This window comes from Mastomys coucha, unplaced genomic scaffold, assembly GCF_008632895.1.
Source record: "Mastomys coucha isolate ucsf_1 unplaced genomic scaffold, UCSF_Mcou_1 pScaffold17, whole genome shotgun sequence".
Taxonomy (NCBI): domain Eukaryota; kingdom Metazoa; phylum Chordata; class Mammalia; order Rodentia; family Muridae; genus Mastomys; species Mastomys coucha.
This window is the reverse complement of record NW_022196899.1, coordinates 34,048,938-34,066,867: the sequence shown is the minus strand read 5'-3', so window position 1 is coordinate 34,066,867 and position 17,930 is coordinate 34,048,938.

Genomic DNA, 17,930 nt, shown 5'->3' with positions numbered 1-17,930 from the left:
TGCAAGGGCCACTGTTAGTCGATGTTGGCTGGTCTGTACTGCCGTGATTTTTGACTTAGGATGAATGGATTGGCTGTGCAGTCGATTGAAAGTGCTGTGTAAATGCACAAGATGAAGCAAGACACCCTCTCCCACCCAGTACATGAAGGAAATCTGCTCCCACTTCACCTATCAGAGTATGGTCTGCTGCTAACCTTGGAGCCTAGACCATGTCCTCAGGTTCTGCGGGTAAGAGATGGCTGGGACATTTTCCAGAGTGGTGGTTTTTGAAACATCTGCAGTCTCAGAGCTTAGGAAGAGCAAGCACAAAATGTGTTTTTGCAAATGTTTTTCATAGATTTAAGACATAAGCTGTTTAGCAGATTGTCTTGCTTAAGAAATATTACTGGTTTTAGCTGACAAGTTGGATTTTATGAGCTGATTGATGCCAGCTGCCAATTGTCCAGAGAATGTTCCAGTTGGCCACCTCCCGAGACCCTGGGAAGGCTGGTGTCGTCTAGGGGTAGGTGAGATTTGGGTGGATAAAATAGAGTTTTGAAAAGCTAATATGATTTTTGAAAGTATTTGAAATGTAAATATCTAGTAGTCCAGAGCACATTGTGCCCTGTGGGCTATTCTACTGTCCTCAAAGGCTTCATACACCCCCTTTATTTATTTCTTTGATTCTTATTAGATTTCCTAATAGAAAAAAAACCTCTATTAATATTTCTGCACATATGCAAGCAGGTCCAAAGTTGAGTTATGTACTTTTATTTTTAAAGTTTACATTCATTTAGAGTGTAAGAGGCCCAAAGAGAACAACATCAGATTCCTTGGAGCTAGGGTTTTATGCAGTTGTAATCCCTCACCTCCCACGTGCACTAGAAACCCAATTGACGTCCTCTGGAAGAGTGGCAAGCACTCTTAACCATGGAATCACCTTTCCAGCCCTATTTTAAAGAAGATATTTAGATTTTAAGTCCTTTTTAAAATATTTATTTTTGTGTATTTTAGTTTAAATAGTCACATCACATACTTCCTTTGCCTTTCTTTTTCTAGACTCTCCCATGCCTTGCATGCTCAAATTGATAGCCTATTTTTCTTTGATTATTATTGTCACACATATAAATTTGTATGCACAAAATATATAACCACATCATACTGATTTTGCTCTTGCTGATTATGTCTGTATGGTTCTAGAGATAACTTCTTTTTATTGGATAACTAATTAGTGAACTCATACACAGGGAGGCTAATTCTACCACACCCATTAGTCATTAGTTGTCTGCAGTTCTTTGTCTAGGGGGAGGACAGGGTAAACATTTTCCCCTTCTGGGTTAGCATGTCTATTGGTACTACCACTATTCTAGTTTTGTTTTTGCAGCCATTTGTAGGAGAGCTTGTTTCACAGCAGACTTCCTGGTTCTTACAATCTTTCTGCATTGTCTTCTACACTGTCCTCTGAACCATAGATGCTGGAGATGATGTAGATACATCAGTTGGGATTAGGCTTCCCACTTATCTGTTGCTATCTATTTTGTGTCCAGTTGTGGTTTTCTGTGATGGATTCCATTTGCTGTAAAGAACAACTTCTTTGATGAGGGGAGGTAGCTATATTTATCTGTGGGTGTAAGGATAAGATTTAAGATGTAGTAAGGAATTGTGCTGGTCTAAGCAAAATGGTGATGTGAAATTCTCTTTTAAGATCTATGAGCTCAATTGCCCTCGGAAGCTGCCTAGCATTCTAGTGCTAGGCATAGTTTCCCTCCTGTTGAGAGGGCCTTAAGTCTAATTAGACATCTATCAGTTACTATTAAAACATGGAGGCCACTTAGTGCACTTTTAAGGATATTTTTCATGTCTGTCATTTTCCTGGTTCCTAGGTGTTGCTGCTAGGTAGGACTATTAATTGTTAATTGCTTCCCTCTCCTGGCAGCTTGCATAGTATTTTCTGGTACCCATAAAATCTAGACTACAGGAAAGGGCTTTCCAATTGGATACAGCTGGAATTCCTGTGTCCTATGTGAGCAGTATCTTCAGAAATAGGCAGTTACCTTCAACCTCTGAGATACAATCAAAGACTATATCAATACTCTATACTGTTTTGAAAGACAATGGTTGACTTTGGCCAACAATTAAAAAGGAAGTTTCTCCTGTCTTGTTTGGGTTAGGGATAAATTTATTTAACTCTCTCTCTCTCTCTCTCTCTCTCTCTCTCTCTCTCTCTCACACACACACACACACACACACACACACGTGTTTCATTGAGGTTTTTATCAAACAATCTTGGTAGTTAATTTGTTCCCCTTTCCCCATTCTTAAAATTGTTTCTTTAATGAAATACTAAAACCCCTTTCCCTTCATTAGATTCTTGAGGAAGAACATGAAGTAATTATTTGAAATCTGTCTGACTCTAAAGTTTTTGTGAGGTCTACATCCTATCCAAGTGTGTTGCTGGTATTAAGAGTGCAAGCAAGTTTGTTGAAGTCATCACTCACTGGTACACAGCTCTGAAGCTTTTTGGTTTATGTTGGATCTTTATTTTTGTTTCATGGACTGGTAAATTTAAAATGAAATAATTCATGCAAGGCACTTAGAAGAGCTCTTACTGTGTATTTCATGCTTCATAACTGAGGTTAGAGTTACAGAGCAGAGTAGTCCTGGAGTAGTGTTACCAGTATCAATGGTCAAGAACACACAGAACCTCTGCAAATTGCTGAGAATTGATTATATTTAAGAAATCAGCATACCTTAGTGTGCTAACTCCTGTTTAGTAAAGATCATTTAGATGAGTTTAATTGTAAAATAAAGTAACAAATAATTGTGTGTGTGTGTGTGATAGCATTTCTGTTTGCAGTTGAAGTGGTTTTAGTAAGAAGTTTCATCAAAGAACTGTTTATGGAAATAATTCTTTGCTATGAGTAATAGCTTCCCAAATACCACTGAACACCCACTTATTTAAGTTGGTGACATGTTCTTCCTTTTTGGTGTTGCTTAAGGGAAGGTGGCTACCTCTCCTGATTAAATCTACATGGCCCTGTGTAGAAGAAAATTCAGTGCTTCTGACACTGAGTTGGGTAGACAGCAGAGGCATTGCTTGTGGTATTGGACTGAGTTCTAAAGGGAAAATACACAGTAGGAGCCAACGCTCCCACTTCTGTCATCATCTCCAAATAGGGATTTCTAGTAAAGGGAACATGTTTATCACATCCACTGCACAATAAATATTTAGAATACCCAGAGCCTGCTTCCCAGGATAGCTGGTCCTGTATCAAGACACAACACAAAGGCAGTCAATTGATCCAAACAAATTACTACTAGGTAGAGAGCACCTAAATATTGTTTTTCAAAACACAAATGAATGGAAAGCATGGTGGAATTCTGAAGAGCATGATGCAGTTATTGGTCGAGTTTATATTTTAGCTATTTATAAGATCCTTTGCTTAATATTAAACTTTGGGAATCCTATCATCTAGAAGATAAGTACTTGGTAGTCAACACTGTATTGTTTGGAAATCAGCAGAGTACTGAAGGGCATTTCATTACTGGAACATCATGTCTCAACTCAGGCTATGTCTACTCTAGCAGAAAACCATAGTCTGTGGGGCATCCAAGTTAATCCTTAGGTCTATAACATCCTATTGTGTTCCTCTTTCTTTCTGCCTCCATCTCTTTTTTCCTAGTAGTCTGGAATGTGTGTTTGGGACACATTGCAATGCAACCCTGAGTTAGAAGTGGCCTGAAATAGTCCTTTAAACTCATTAAAGTACTATTAACACATAACACACAATGAACATTTTATATGCATAAATTGACAAGGTTTGACTTATGTATATAAGGACAATTCACAGGCCCATCTGTGCCAAGAATTTCTTGGACTCATGGTTCTTCATGCAACCTTTATATATTCCAACTTCCCTGACCCCAGTGATCCACTCCTATTCTTTATGCCATTGCACGTTATGCATTTCATTTGTGTTTGCATGTCTATGTACACAGATGTCTATGTGTGCATGTAGGCCAGAAGATTGCTTGCCAATCAGGTTAGGCTGACTGGTCAGTGAGCTGCAGAGATGTAAAGGTCTCTGCCTCCCCAAGTCTTGAGTCACAAATGTGGTCACCATGCTCCACTATTTACAGAGGTGTTGGGACTTGAACACAGGTCTTCATGTTTGCACAGTGAGCATTTTGCCAAATAAACCATGGCACCAGCTATTATTATTCACTATCTACATATTTTGCAATGTTAAGGAGGAAGGGGATTGAATCTAGGTACTCATGAATGCTAGGCAAAGACTCTACCTGAATTATGGTACTAGTTTCCTTTAATTATATATTTTTTCCTGGACTTTTTCTCTTGGGCTTATTCTTTGACTCATTTATGTTACAGATGCATGAATAGTCCATTCTTGTGTTGTTACATAGCACTCCACTGCATAGATTTCCTTCCATTTTTCCATTTACCTGTTGATAAGCATCCTGACTGCCCCTAGTTCTTAGCTATTCCCAACATAGTTTCTATGAATGTTTATGTGTGAACCTTTTCATGTACCTTTCACTTCTCTAAGGAAAAATTTAAAATGGAACTTGGAGCAAAGGTGGGAGAATATTTATGTTTTTCAGAAACTGCCAAATTGACTTCTAAAGTGGTCTCCGAATTTACTTTCCTACAGGCAGTGGGAGATCCTCTTCCTCCAGAGTATTGTCACAGAATGGCAGGAGAGCCAGAAGGCACATGTAGAAGGGTTTTCAGCTGTAGTTTGGAGTCAGTGAAGAGCCATCTAAACCCAGACAAAGAACTGTAGGAAACCAAGGGATGCTGAGAGTGGAAGATACTGCCTTCCCTAAGAAAGAGCTTCCAGCAATTGATTATCCAATACCAGTGGTCAGTCCTGAAATCATATACACATAAGTAACATACAGACTGATAAGATTGCATTTATGTATTAGAAATGGAAATACACACACACACACACACACACACACACACACACACACACACACCACATGGAAGGGGTTGGGGGAGGAAAGGGAAGGGGTAAATAATGTAATTACATCTCAATTTTAAAAATATAAAAGTATTTTGGAGTAAGAGAAGGAAAAATATATGGGGTTAACTTACGTGACTACTGAGTTAGCCTAGTATGAGAAGATAATGTCCAAACCTGTGGGAAGGAAGTGAGAGTAGCACAGAAGGAACAGCCAGAAGAAAACCAAAGTGAGTTTGAAGGAAGAATTAATGAGACCCGTTTTAGTTTGATCTTTCCTTATAGGAATGGGAAGAGAAGTTTGTTTATACTCTGTCAGCTTGAGGGATTAGAAAAGTAATTATTAATTTTCACATGAAAGTCAGAGGTACAGTGTGTGTTGGGGGGAATTAGAAATAGAACCAGTAGAATTCATAACTGTTAGATTGGAAGGGCAATCAAGTCTTTCCCTGGAGTCTTTTACTTTTATGTGAATAGTGCTTCAGTGTGGCACTCAGTTCAGTTTGGGGGATCAGACAAACATGCAGAGGAGGGACTTTGAAAATCAGTTAGTTGTAGACTTTGCTCGAGGTGAGGATGGGGAGAAATGTGGGAGGCGGAAGGAGGGAGGGAGGTGTTGCAGAGTTGTAAAGGACAAATGAAGACACATATTAAGGAAACTTTCCCCACATCAGTGACTTGTCATATTGAGATACGATCACTCCAGGGGTCATCATGCTATTTCCTATTTCTTTTACTTAAGATATGTTTCTCTCTCTCTCATCTATATCTATATCTATATCTATATCTATATCTATATCTATATCTATATCTATATCTGAATCTGTATCTGTATCTGTATCTGTATCTCTATCTCTATCTCTATCTCTATCTCTATCTCTATCTCTGTCTGCCGTCTGTCTGTCTATCTACCTTGTGTGTGTGTGTTTCAATTGTGCATGTTCCCACAAAAGAGCTGTGGGGTTTCCTGGAGCTAGAGAAACAGGTGTTTGGGCGATGTCCTGTGGGTTCTTGACCATTGAGCTCTCTCTCTTTAGCCCTAATTCATGGTATTTCTAAAGGCCAGGTAGACTCACTGTGACTCTGTTCGGTTTAGTAATAGCCTTCATTCCCAGGGTGGTAGACACGAACTGTAGTTTTCCTCTGTCTAGTTCTTTCCTCCCACTTGAATTCTTATATCTCACCATTTTTGTTCATTTATCTGTATGGACTCTATCTTGGGATGAGCAGATAGAATCAAAAGACAACAATTTGATCCCACTGCTGTGTCTTTCAAAGACATTTCCAGGACTCCATCAACAGAGCTGTGAGCAGCGTTATTCAGCCTTAGGGAAATGTGATTTGGAAAAACATTTCAGTGAAACCATGCTTCAGTCATTTATTCCTGCATTTGGAATTCATATTTACACAACAAATGCCACATAGAAGGAAAAAAAGCCCTTCGGTTTTATGAAGTATAGTGATGCTTACGGACTGCCAGCACACCATGTGTGTGTGATGGTGAGTGTGTTGAACTGTGGTGTCCGTCATGGGAACTAGTGACAAAAGTTCTGATTGCTGTATATTTTGATGGGGACTTCACACTCCAATCCCGCACACAGCTACCACACACACAGTGAGACCACCAGCTCCATCTTGCAGCTTAAACAAAGTGGTGCTTCTTAACTGTTTATAAAAGAGAAGGCGTTTAGGTGTGATTTCTCCCTGAGGGAAACACATGGTTAGGATGCCTCAGGAAAGAAAGGAGCAGTGTTGAATTGCTGCCAGCTCTTTCTTTCAAAGTGGTTGACTTAAATATAGCGCTTTCTACAGACAGAGACAAAATTTAAACATTTTTTCCTTCCATCTCTTTTGTTTCAGTAAGGATAACATTCTTTTGTCAATACCAGCATTTTGAATACTCAGTGTTTATTATATCGTAGAATAAGATTTAACATGGTTATAGGCCCCACCTCAATGTTACCATCTATCTGATAATTCCGTCTTCCTTGGGATGGGCCTTTATGACCCCCAATTTCACCATCTATCTGGCAATTCCACCTTCCTTGGGATGAGTCTTTATGCCGCCCAATGTCACCATCTATCTGGTGATCCTGTCTTCCTTGGGATGAGTCTTTATGACCCAAAGTAGTTGCTCTGTTTTTTATGAATCTATTTAGTTTAATTGTATGTCAAAATTTAGGAGTCACTAATTAGATTTTTTTCTACAAGACCAGAAAAATTTTTTTAAATATTATTTTTTTAATTTATTTTTATTATATGTAAGACACCCCAGAAGAAGGAGTCAGATCTCATTATGGATGATTGTGAGCCATCATGTGGTTGCTGGGATTTGAACTCATGACCTTCGGAAGAGCAGTCGACTCTCTTAACTGCTGAGTCATCTCTCCAGCCTTAAGACCAGAAAATTTTGTTTGCACTTATGAATAGTATCATTAGGCTGGCAAATTTTCATGGCCCTGGTTTTAGCCAGTTTTGCTCTGTGTGTTGTGGGGAGCCAAGGAAGCCCAGTGTAAAGGACAGATGAAATCTGGAGTGAATGTATATAGTTGAAGTGGGCAGGGCCATGTCAAGGACCCAAGACCTTGATGGGAAATGGCAAAGCCTTCCCATTAAGATCAGTTTCAGAACTGGCCAAGCTGTCCTCTAGTCCAAGTACAAATCTTGGCAGTGTGTGCATGAATGGATGTTTACGAATGATTAGTAAGTGTGTGCAAAACCTAGCAACTGCAACTTCCTCCAACCAGATGTTTACAGCCTGAGAGTGCTCACCTCCAGAGACCTCCCATAGAGACCACTGAAGTCCTCCTGCTCTTAAGTACATAAGAGCTATTTTTTGAGGGGTTCTGAGTTGTGTAGTTGGTATAGTTTTATCAGACTGTGCACACTCCATAGCTCCAGCTTTTCTATGTGTCTCTATTTTTGTCTGTCTATCTGTCTGTCCTTTTTTAACTCCTTGTTGCTCCTGTCAGGTTTCTAGTACCAAGCCCCCACCTCCACCTCTGTGTGTGTGTGCACATGTATTGTAGCCAAAGGTTGATGTTGGGTGTTGTGCTGGATAGTTTTATGTTAACTTGACACAAGCTAAAGTCATCTGAGAGGAGGGAACTTCAATTGAGAAAATGCTTTCATAAGATTGGGCTATCAGCATGTCTGTAGAACATTTTCTTAAACAGAGATTGATGGGGAGAGGGCCCAGACCATTGTGGGTGGTATCAGCTCTGGGAAGATTATCCTGGATTCTGTAAGAAAGTGAGCTGAGCAAGACATGAGGAACAAGCTAGGGAGCAGCATCCATGGAAGCATGGCCACTGCATCAGCTCCTATCTCCAGGTTCCTCTCCTGTTTTGAGTTCCTGTCCTGACTTCCTAATTCCTCCGATGATGACAGTGATGTGGAAGTATAAGCCAGATAAGTCCTTTTCTTTCCAACTTACTTTTGATCATGATGTTTTATCCCAGCAATAGTCACTCTAACTCAGGTAGATGTCTTCCTCAATGATTCTCCAGTTAAGTCTTACTACTTAAGATAGGGTTTTTTAGTGAACAGCTTAGATAGGATCTAAGTCATCCTGTGGATGCAGCTGGCCTGGCTGTGCAGCTAGCTCCAAGGCATTCTCCTATTTTCTCCTCCTCAGCAAGGAGCAGTGGGCACACTCTACCATAGTTAGCTGTTTTATGTTAGCCCTGGAGATTGAACCCAAGACCTCATGATTACATGGCAAAAGCACTTTACCAGCTGAACCTTCTCCTCCCTCAAGCCTCAGGGTGTTATTCCTGTAGTTCCTCTTCAGTGTTATCATCACTTCAAGAGTTTATGACTTCCCTTTAACCCTGAAAAGTGTACAAAGTAAAGAGAATGAGTTAGAAGGCTGTGCCTGGAAGCGAGGTTCACCAGTGCCGGGCAACTTTATCATGACCGCTGTGCAGGTATGCAGTTTCTTACCAAGCTTTAACTTTCTCACCCACCATGTGGGGAGACAGTACACAGGGATAGCTTCAGTGGGTTGTTAGGAATGACAGCACCAGCACATTGGAAGTATTGACAAACATGAGCAAGTCATAATAGCAGCAATAAATGAGGTGAATGCAACTCCTACTAGCCAGCTTTAGAGCTATGCACAGGTTACGTGGGTGAGGTACTGATCTGTGCAAGTCCTTTGTTCACGTCCAGCTTCCATGAGAGACGCCTATGTCAGTGATCTACTGCTGTACCACAGGCCCAAAACTTCAGTGGCTTAAGAGAACAAAAATAATTTTTAGAAAACTCCAGTGTCTGCGGTACAGAATTCAGCAGTGGTTGAAATAGGCAACTTTAACCTGAATCTCTTATGTAGTTGTAGTGAGATACTAGGAGAGCCAGGAACCACTCTAAGACCCACTCCTATTAGGTTTGTAATTCTCTGGATTCTAATAGCTTGTGGATGGGATGAGATAGGATCTAAGTCATCTAATTCATTTCTTGTGTAATCTTTTCATGAAAAAAAATTCCTAGATCCTTCATTCAGAAGCAGCAGAGTTCTTAAATATTGACATCCCTTAGTAGGTGTTCTATAAAAGAAAGTGACAAGTGGAAGCTATGCTGCTTTTAATGACCAGCCATATAGCTAGTGTCCCTTTCAGTATGATTGATGGGTTGAAGCACCTATGTATATGTCAATCAAGTTCAAAGTCAAGGAGCACAGACTCTGGTTCTGGGTGAAGTGTCAGCATCACACTAGGAGAGAATGAGAGCTAGGATGACTGTCACTGTTTCCTGGCACTAAGGTACCCATCTAACATAGATGACTGGCATTTAAGTATAGCTTATGCTCTAAGATCAAGAATTGGCAAATGGGACCTCATAAAATTACAAAGCTTCTGTAAGGCAAAGGACACTGTCAATAGGACAAAACAGAAACCAAAAGACTGGGAAAAGATCTTTACCAATCCTATATCTGATAGAGGGCTAATATCCAATATATACAAAGAACTCAAGAAATTAGATTCCAGAGAACCACATAACCCTATTAAAAATCTGGTACAGAGCTAAACAAAGAATTCTCAACTGACGAATACTGAATGGCTGAAAAGCACCTAAGGAAATGTTCAACATTCTTAGTCATCAGGGAAATGCAAATGAAAACAACCCTGAGATTCCACCTCACACCAGTCAGAATGGCTAAAATCAAAAACTTGGGTAACAGCAGATTCTGGCGAGGTTGTGGAGAAAGAGAAACACTCCTTCATTGCTGGTGGGATTGAAAGCTGGTACAACCACTCTGAGAATCAGTTTGGTGGTTCCTCAGGAAACTGGACATAGTACTAACTGAGGACCCAGCTATACCACTCCTGGACATATACCCAGAAGATGCTCCAACATGCAATAAGGATACATGCTCCAATTTGTTTAAGGTCTAATGTAGTGTCAGGCCTACGGTCCCAGATACTTTGTAAGCTGATGCAGGGGGATTTCAAGTTCAAGGTCAGTGTAGGCGTCCTAGGGATATTACAAAATAAAATGTAAAATAAGACTGGAATAAAGCTGAATAGTAGATTACCTGGGTAGTGTACATGAAGTCCTAGGTACAACTCTACTACTGCCACCCCAACCACTTACAAATACATTCTCAAATTCCTTGTTCTGTGCTTAGTGTCTGTTGTAAGAAGTAATGGTAAGAGAAAATACTTTAAATACTCGGCCGGCCTTTACTTCACCCAGCATGGGGCTCCACTGGCAGAAGCTAAGAAACTGGCATAAAAGTCCATTAATTTGCTGATTATAGAAGAACTTATTTCCATGAAAGGTTTTCCACCAGGGTTGTTCCTCATGTCTTGTTCATTAAAGTATTTCTTTCTTCCTAGAAGGAAGAAGCAGGCTCTGGAGACTTCCATGCTCAGGAAACTGACATGGGCTCAGAGGGTACCTCAGAGGGGTAAAGAGTAATGATTACTGGCCAAGAGAAGACTGTCTGGTGAAAGCAGTTGCCTAAGAGTCAGGTAGACAGCATCAGGACACACCAGGATACATCTGACTTTGAGTCACCCATGCTACTGGAAATAAACCCAGTAAGCCTGTTGGTTCACCCAGCTAGACCCAGGTAGGTTAACTTCTGTTGTCTGTCACTGATGCTCTATCTTTAACAAGATGCTTATCCACATCTCCCCAAGAAAAGTCACACGATGGTGTACATACATTCTCAGTCAGCACATCCTAGGTCCTTCTGTCCTTACTTAAAAAACCTTTATCACCTTTGATATTGTGCTTCCTCACCTATAACCATCGCCAGGCTTTCCTAATTAGGACCTGTACACTTATGTCAGTGTATACCCAACATGGCTTCTCACTGGAGAGCAAAGTCCAGATTTGGTTTGAATGGTTTGTGTTGATTTTTACAAACAACATGAGAAATCTTGGAATAAAAGACAAAAGACATATTTCTACAACAAATTTTGTCAGATTATAAGACCTAGGTAGGCATGGTCATCTATTGGCCTGAGGTTGTGTCTCATGCTGACCTAATTAATCAATGTCTTTTTTATTTTAAACATTGTCACCTTTATGTATAAGCTTTATTGATTATTCTTTTACTTACTTTGGCTCCTGGCAGAGACAGTTGATATAATTTTATTTCTTAGGTTTCAGGATTCTGTTGCCATTGATCAATGCAAGATTTATATTGTAAATAAATTTATTCTTCTTTTATCCTTATTTTCAACTTGTTTTTGCTTCTCCTTTCCTCTAAAGCTTCTGTTTGAGTGTATTCACCATTCAGCTTGGTTATACTTTCACTAAGTGTTCATTATTGGTTTGCATATATGTATTCTATGTGTAAGGAAAGACTATGTGGGCAGAGATTGTATTTTGTTTCCCAAGTGTAAGGACTACACAACTTCTCTTAGAACTTTGTTTTAAAGATATAATCCTAGTATCAAGGTCATTGGTTCAAGCTCTATTTTGTAAGTCATTAAAAAAGAAATTTGTTTTCAATTAGCCTCAATCTGCTCCCTCTCTCAAAAACAAAAAACAAAAACAAGATGTCACATAACTGTGTGGGTAGCCTGCTATGGTTTAGACGAGGAATATGCCCCATAGGCTCATATAATTGAATGCTTGGTCCTCAGTTGATGCTTCCGCTTGGGCAGGTTAAGGAATGTTTAGTAAATGATGCCCCGAGAGAGGATAAAGTTTCTGACATCACTGGAGTGGCAGAGTTTGAAGGTTTATGTCTTTGCCTTACTTCCAGCTTGCTCTCTTTGCTTCCTATGTGTGGATGTAAAAGTAATGGGTCAGTTTCCTGCTCATCCTGCCATGATGGGTTCTATCTCTCTGGAACCATAGGCTAAGTTAATGAACTCTCTTTTGCTTTTTGTCACAGTAGTCTATCATAGCCACATAAGTAACTAATACAGTAAGTTGTTAGAAAAAAGGCTTATTAAGAGTTTTTTTCCAAGTATGTTGTTATTTCATATTAAAACTAATGTGTGGGCATACTTTTCCTTAGATACAATTCAAAAATTACTCTTTATTTCTTTACTGGCTAGTGATAAAAATATGTTCTCTTTTCAACTGTGTTCATTATCTGTCCATTTTTTTCTTCATTTCATAGAGTGCAGCTATTCTTTATTGTGAAAGATTATAACTCTTGACCATTTCTGATGAAAACAAATGCTTGAAAAGGACTTAAGTAGGGCAGTGGTAGTGCACGCCTTTAATCCCAGTGCTTGAGAGGCAGAGGCAGGTAGATTTCTGAGTTCGAGGATAGCCTGGTCTACACAGTGAGTACCAGGACAGCCAGGGCTACACAGAGAAACCCTGTCTTGAAAAAACCAAAAAAGGAAAAAGAAAAAAAAAAGAGAAAAAAAGAAAAGGACTTAAAATAGGGGTCCCTTGAATTGCTCTTTGGTATCTGAGTATAACTTTAGGATAGATTTTAGGACAGTGTAAGAAACCATCTATCTATATGTTCTTGCCTGGTCCTATAACAGATGATTTTGCTAACTGTGTAATTAAAGCCTCAGCAATTCCATGTTTATTCATCCTGACCAGTCACCATCCTCTTGATACATGAACGAACGTAGGAAGAAGGAATTCATTTCTTCCTTTGGTTTTTCTCGGTATGTGTTTGCTGGCTTTGATTAGCAGACCCATAGAGCAATCTGAAATAAATTAGTACTGATGGATGGAAATCTTGGTGGTTTAAATATCACTATTAGTACACACAGAATGTCTGAAAGCCCACATTCTTCTCTTGGCTGTGTCTCTTTGTTTCTCATCTTTCCAAAGTTCTGTCAATAAAATGTTAAGTAGCTGTCGATTTGCATGTTATATAGGAATCAGAAAGACTTACAGCCTTCAGACAAAGGGATCTTTTACTGACCTGTTGAAAGTTTAAGGCCTTCTAGGTGAGTGGGTGGACATTGGAACAGATTAGATCTCTAGGTTAAAATTAAATGTACTTAGTGTTCACCGTACTGTTAAATCAAAAAATATTACCTGCATTTAAATAAATTATGGATGGTACATGGGCCAGCTATCAATCAAGTGGAAATACAGTTTCTTTTGACCTTATACATGGCATTGCCCTGCTAATAGTAGTTAGAAAAGGCTGAGACAATCAACATATATTTGTGTTAGCGGCACTAATCAATTGTCAGCGTAGGGCAGACGGCAAGCCCTTTTCCAGTGGGTGTTCTTTTTTCCTTTTTTTCTGTACTGTCTTCTGTTCCTCTCTTTCCCCCTGATTCTCAGATCTCCTGCAAGGGGCAGAATGCACAGCAGCCCTCGGTAAGGTCCACATCAAGTTGGAATTAGGGATGGAGGTGACACGTGTCCACATGAGAACTTATAAACACAGGCCTGCTGGTGAACAAGGAGTCGAGGGGACAAAAGCTTTCAGGGTGTCTCTCTCACAGGGAGCACAGGACTATTGACAGGCTAGGAGGTACCTTCTCGGGAAAACACAACACTTTGAAGAGCAGAGAGACACGAGAAACTGGACACAAATCCTTTCTTCTGTTCTTAAAGACACCTTGGGTAGGATGGGGGAATGGGTTTTTCTGCTTTTTTTTTTTTTTTTTTTTTTTTTTTTTTTTGTCTCAGTGCATGTGACTGGGGCCACATATTTATCTTTCCTTCTCCAGGTAGCAGAGCTCAGAAGAATTTGAGTACACAAACGTCCTTCTGAGAATGGAGGCAGAAACAACTAAAGCAGCGGCTCTCAGCCTTCCTAGTGCTGTGACCCTTTAATACAGTTCCTCCTGCTGTGGTGACCCCAACCATAAAATTATTCTTGTTGCTACTTCATAACTTTGACTTTGCTACTGTTATGGATTGTAATGTAAATATCTATGTTTACAATGGTCTTAGGTGATGTGATCCTTGCGAAAATATTTTCAGCCCCAAAAGGGGTAGTGACCCACAGATTGAGAATCATGGATCTAGAGCATTTATACCCAACCTCTTCACTTAAGACACAGGGAACATCACAGAAGAGGGGACATAGAGACTGTAAGGGCCGGAGGAGGAAGACAGCTGCTATGAGACAGTCTTTTCGAACAAAACAAAAATAAGACAAGACAAAATGAAATGAAATGGGCTGGGGACGAATCTGGCAGGAGTTGGAACAGTGTAGTGGCTTGGGTCCTCATGCTAATTATGTTACCCAAAACCCTGTTTGCAGGGTCCCACATGCAGAACTAAAGGAAGCCTGTCCCCAGTTGGTTTTTGACTGGTCAGTCAAGCTACTGATAGCAAATACCTGGGCAGGGAGACAGGACTTGTAGGATTCCCGGGAAGGGGTGGAGGAAGGAGGAAGAGGGGATTCGGCCATGATGAGTGCAGAGGAGATAGACCAAGCCAGAAAGATGCAGGAGGGAGAGACAGCCGAAATGTAGGTCCAGGGGGAAAGCAGCCCTAGGAGGGCTGTCCAGCAGGGTCCAGGGCAGCGAAGATGAAATATAGTATAGATCTAATAAATATTACCTCAGGAGTATTAGAGGGGAGTATGTGTTATCCACATGGAGCTAGAGGAGTGGTCCTGGCATTGAGCTGCTTGGGGCATATTAAAAATAGGGGTGGGGTGTGTGTGTGTGTGTGTGTGTGTGTGTGTGTGTGTGTGTGTGTATCTTTCATTCATGAACCCAAAACAATTGGGCCAGTGTAGAAGAGGCATGCACACCTGCCAGGGAGTTAAGAGTGGATTAACAATTTACTGCTTTAGAAAGGAGTGTGTTAAATTAAAAAAAAAATAACAAAAAGGAAAACAAATAATAGAAAAGAAATAGAAAGGAGTTTTCTACTAAATTTTTCATTAAGCAAAAAACCCACTGTCTTCGAACAACTTCATCCCTGTGTTTGTAGTATTTACACAGTTCTAGTTACTTTTTGATGTGATAGAACACTGAACCAGTGAAGGGTTTATTTTAGCTCTAGGTTTGAGGGGATACAATCCTTCATGGTGAGCCAAGCATGAGGCTTCTGGACTCATTGTATTTAGAGTCAGGACACAGAGACTGGAAAATGCCAGTACTCTTCTGGCTTCCACATGTTAATTCACCTCAGAGTGGGCCTTTCTTCTCTCCTTAGCCAAAACTCTCTGGAAGCACCCTCACAGATGCATACCCCTGGGTCTCCTAGGTGACTCCAAATCTTGTCAAGTTGGTCCTGAAGATGAACATCACACCTGGACTCAGTGATCCATCAGGGATACTAAGGCTATAGAGGTCAACTTAGCTTTGTCTCAGGGAGCAAGGCTTACACTTATATCTCTGGAATGAGACCCATGTGTTCTACAACAGCCAGAATCAGGCATCCCTCACTGTTCAGTACCAGCAAATACCAAAGATAGCCTGAACTTAGGCTCCTTTTTCTCCTCCTTTCAAGACCCTCCAATTTCTCTTCCTAGATTAATTTCTGTAGATATATTAAACCCCAGAGATGGATTGTTCTGGAAACCCACTCTGGGATAGTACTGCTGTTTGAACATCATTCTTTTGAGGTTGTGATTTGAAGCCCATGCTCCTCACTAATGCAGGCAGCTGGGAACCTAGAGACTTGCCTCTGAAGGGAGCTTATTATACTTCACAGGCAGCTCCAATGTGGAATTTGCATGCAACTAAAAGCAAAGCTGCACAAGACATGAGATCAAACCTGAAGTTTTACGTATCTGTTAGCAATTTCAGATGCACATGATGGGAGAGGACGGCTGCGGGAATGTGCACTCTCTAGCAGTTCTTTTGAAAGACAGATCAATGTGGAGTTGAAGCAGGCTTTCTGCTTTGATTTTGGGTTCTCAGTTCAAGGATTTTCTTCTTCCTAAATTTAGGACATGTAGAGACCCTTGTGAAATTCCCCAGTAATGAGTGCAGCCAGCTGATTTTACATAGGATCCTGTTCTTTCCTTCACAAGAAGCAGGGGAGGAAGGAATTCCTTTGGGAACAGAATGGGCTTTTGTACTCTATTTTTTTTTTTTTTTTTTACAGGAAAGAGTTATGCAGGCAGAACTTGGTTGTCAGTAAAGATGTTTGTTTTGATTGGCAATCAGTGTGTTTAGTCTGTGAGGCAGGGATGTAGGATTGAGAGGTAAGGCCTGAAGGTGTCTTGTCTCCAAACTGGGAACATGCAGAGCAATTGGCAGATGGGTAGAAGGATGCCTTCTGTACTGTTTTAAGAGTCTGTCTGGCTTTGCCTTATGCAACTGGAATTTTTGATGAGTGTGAAGTGTGTATGTGTTTTTTACGCATGTCTTGTGACTAGGTTGAGCTTTATAGACAGAGTTTGAGGTTGGAGTAGCAAGACCCAGTCCGGCTGCAGTTCTTTGAGAAGCTGCAATTGGGTTTTCCCAGCTGGAGACTGGATTGAGTCCAAATTGCTCCACAGGGCTTCCCTAGCCTTGCCCTTCTGACTTGACCTATGTCTCGACTTTCACACTCTATTTAGCTCAGCAAAGACTTTTTAAATATTGTCTCTGAAACCCAGCAGCATAATTAAGAGCAAGAATTCCCAGAAACTTTAACTTCTAGTCTCTTACCTCCGTTTCCTCATCACTAAGGTAGGGAGAACAATGGGATTTATGGAAATATTTGTGCTCAAGGTGGACAGAGAGAATCTCTGTTCTGAAATCAGTACAGCCTATGTATTTAGTTTTGGTAGTCCTATATGACAGACATATACTTATTAGCCATGTAATTAAAATGGCTATTGTCAGTGCTGAGGAAGACTAATAAGTGATTCCTAACAAGATAAAGTCTGCAAGCTAATTTAAATAAGCAAAATGGTGGGTGACGGGAATTCGGAACCTTTGCATGGTAATTCTTTGTAGACTAACCCCCCACTCCAGACCCACTCTACTGCCCTGCTCTGGATAAGGGGAATAGTAGAAAAAAATCTTATTTGCATCAGATGAAAGGATAAAGTCTCTTCGAGGAAAATGCATTGGACCCCTGAGTGGGCTTGCCTGATTAGTTAGAAACCTAGTATAATATTCAGAGGAGACATTGCTTAACATTGGGCTGAAGAACTGACTTAAGTTGGTGTCAAAATTGTTGATGATAAGTCTGTGGAGTTGTCTTAACAGAGTAGAGAGGGGAATACTTGCTGTCTTCTGAAAGCTAAGAGACTGAGACTGTCACTTAAGAGAGACTCAGGATAAGATACTTTCAGGTACCCAATGCAATGGATGAGGCTGTGTATTCCACATTTGAGATACAAATATACAAACACCCCTCTCTGTTATTTGTGCTATTATTAAGAGGGAAATTTCTGGATGGAATTATTGAGGATGAAGTATAGTTTTGTTTTCCTCTACTTTACTGATGTTGTAATCACATATATAGCTGCCTTTCTGAACAATTCAGCAATTATTCCAGTTCCAAAGTTGTAATCAAGTTACCAAATACGTATATAATAGACAATGTATTATAAGACATATAACAATATATAGTAATAATTAAAATAGTATCCAACACATGAAGACTCAATGT